The sequence below is a fragment of the Alligator sinensis genome, unplaced genomic scaffold, assembly GCF_000455745.1.
Source record: "Alligator sinensis unplaced genomic scaffold, ASM45574v1 scaffold512_1, whole genome shotgun sequence".
NCBI classification, from domain to species: Eukaryota; Metazoa; Chordata; order Crocodylia; family Alligatoridae; genus Alligator; species Alligator sinensis.
The window spans coordinates 551,595-554,358 of NW_005842063.1; the positions used below are offsets into that span (position 1 = coordinate 551,595).

At 49.1% G+C, this 2,764-nt stretch overlaps 1 protein-coding gene across 6 annotated transcripts in view; it reads left to right on the forward strand.

The window, feature by feature from the left end:
• Positions 1–2,764, forward strand: part of CDC42 (cell division cycle 42) — a 26,576-nt gene that overhangs the window by 263 nt on the left and 23,549 nt on the right. The window contains exon 1 of one of the 6 annotated variants that reach the window (XM_025203674.1): positions 111–309. The exons of 3 other annotated variants lie outside the window; for them this stretch is intronic. The gene's annotated coding sequence lies outside the window, so the exon portion shown is untranslated. Of the gene's footprint in view, positions 1–110; positions 310–396; positions 566–740; positions 812–2,764 lie in introns of those variants that run through there. 2 more of the 6 variants (XM_025203672.1, XM_025203673.1) reach the window with 2 other exon arrangements.

Consider the following 2,764-nt stretch of genomic DNA (forward strand, 5'->3'; position numbering starts at 1 on the left):
CCCTCCCCTCCCCTCCCCGCCTGGCTGCCACCCGCAACCTGCCCGGTCCCGCGGCGCGGCGCGGCGCGGGCTCCCCTCCCCTCCCCTCCCTCCGCGCGCTGCCGGGGCGCGAGCGCAGAGCAGAGCCGTGTTGTCGGGCACGTGCCCGCGTCCGCCGTCTGCGCTCGTCGCTCCGATCCCGACAAGATGGTGGGAGACGTCTTGCTGTCCTAGAGATGCAGCCGGGGAGGGGGGCAGGCCCGGCCCCAACTCCATCCTCCCAGCCAGGGCGTTGTCCGCCCGGGTCTCGCACACCTGCGAGGATGGAGGGTGAGTCCCCCACCTCCGTGGGCGCGTCCCTACCTTGTCAGTACTGGCATGAAAGCGGGAGGGCAGGGAGACGCAGCGCTGCCGGTGGGCAGCCGTGCGGTCCCGAGAGGTTCGGCGCTGCAGTTTCTGATCGAGTCCCTTAGTCCCCGGCTTGTCCGTAGACGCGGTGCGCTTCGAGCGGAACGAGATGCGCCGTCCGTCTCGCTGCTTGACACGACCCGCGGCGCCCGGACTTGAAACGGGGCGCGAGAGTTGGGTCAGTGTCTCGCGTGTTTACAGAATGACTTGGGATAGCGATCCTTTATTTGCCTGTTGTAATCCGTTCGAGACCAAAGGGAAACAATCAAGTATTTTGCAGTAATAACATTTCAGTCTGGGGACTCGGCAGCTGGAATGGATGGCACCCGTAAAGTTCCCCGTTATCTGTCCTTTAAAGGGGCAGCATGTTCTGAAAGGAAAATCGGCAGACGGATCAATTTTTTGTGAAAATGATCATGTTTGGGTAAGACTTTTTACTAAGGAACATAGATCTGGTTCTCTCTGTCCAAACCAGTCACTTAGTATTTCCAGTATTACCCTTATGTAAAGATCACCGTACGCCTCCCTAAAACAGGGGCGGGCAATTATTTTGGGCAGAGGGCCACTTACTGAGTTTCGGCAAGCCATCGAGAGCCGCTTGACAGGCAGCCCCGGGCAGATTAATATTCATTTTCTAAATGTTTAGGGGCCCCGCGGGCCAGATAGAAGGGCCTGGCGGGCTGCATCTGGCCCCCGGGCCGCATTTTGCCCACCCCTGCCATAAGGAATAATTGAACAAAATGGTTGTACCAAAGAGTGGGTAACTTTATGTCAAAATTTCACCAGGTAAGACCGATATACATATATGTAGTGTCTTTGTATGTGGCTGCTTACGCTTAGGCTGATAATCTTGAGACTAGGTGCATGGTTGGTAAACTGAAAAAAAAAAAAAAATAAAGGATGCTATAAAATGATTGCTTATTCCAGGAAATTAAATTAGGTTTTCATTGCTAATACAGGTTTCCTGCAGTCTTTCCAACATTTCTGAAGTAGAAAATCTGAATTAGGGCTCTAAACATGAAATAGTTTTGATTTACTGAGCATTGAAATAATTTGCACTGAATATGACTAGCAGGCTACTTTAAAATTCTCGCTGTGCAAAATTGAAGGCATAGGAGTGGAAGGAGTTCTGGCTGAGAGGAGAAGGTTGGAGATGACTGAGGAGATAATGCACGTGCAATTAATGAATGTTAAAAGTTGGTTACTTGGGGGAGGGGGTTTATTGATGTGTTATCTCTGTTACAAGAGCAATGGTAAATTGAAAGGCAATGGATTTTAGAGCTAAGAGGAAACTCCTTCCCCTCTCTAATGTGAACATGTAAGTGCAGATTTTCATTTCTGAGTATCTTGCTGCTTCCTGTCAGATGTCTAACACTAGGTCATTCTTTGACAGTTACAGTAGTAAATAGATCACTGGTCTAATTCAGCATGGAAGCTCCTTTGTGTCTATTAGAAAGTCCTTTCTAGTACCAAAACTGCCCTGCCCACCCCAGCTCCTGGCCCTTTGAAAAAAAACCAAACCCCCCACCCTGCACTCACCGGCTGCTACAGTGGCCTTGGGGCTTCTGGGGGCTTGTGGCAGAGCCCCCCACGCAGCACGGGTGAGTGCAGGCGTTTTTGTTTTTTCTTCAAAGAGCCAGAGCTGGGGCAGGCGAGGCAGCCATTGAGAGCAGGCAGGGGATGGGATGCCTGTGTGATTCAGCAGCAGCCAAACCTCTGAATCAGATTCGGCAGAATCAATTTGGGACAGCGATTCGAATCACCAAATTGTATCGCTGTCCCCCGAATTGGCCCTATCCGGAGCGAATACGAGCCACTTTGCACAGGTCTATTAGCTTTACAGTCTGGCAAAACTATCATTAGTTTCATAGGGTTAAAATTTGGTACAGAATTCTAGGTGACCTGAGTGTTTATGGTTCTCCACTACTTGGCTAGAGTGGTGTGTGGATAAATGCCTGACATTTAATGATGGGCTGGGAGAAGTAAACACTAGTTTCAAGTAGTAGAGTGTCTGAGGGTTTTGTTTAAATGTCCTGTAGTTTATTGAATTGTTGAATGAAAGAAACAAATCCAAACCTACCTGTGTTCCTTAAATGAAGCATTAAACTGGTGTATAAAAGCCTTAGGGATGTTAGCAGCACTGGTAGTATTTCATGTTGGGTTTGGACTTCTGCTTTTCTGACTCTTACTAATTCCTTTTTTTAATTGAAGTAATTTAAAACCTCAAATTACTGTTGAACGTGCACTTCCTTATCCAAATAATCATGGCTGTCTATCATCTGGGTGAAAAGAGAAGAGTTAAAAAATAATTTGGTTCTCCCAATCTCTCTCTCTTCCCCCCCCCCCCCCCTTTTATATTTAGAGCGCACCTGCACAG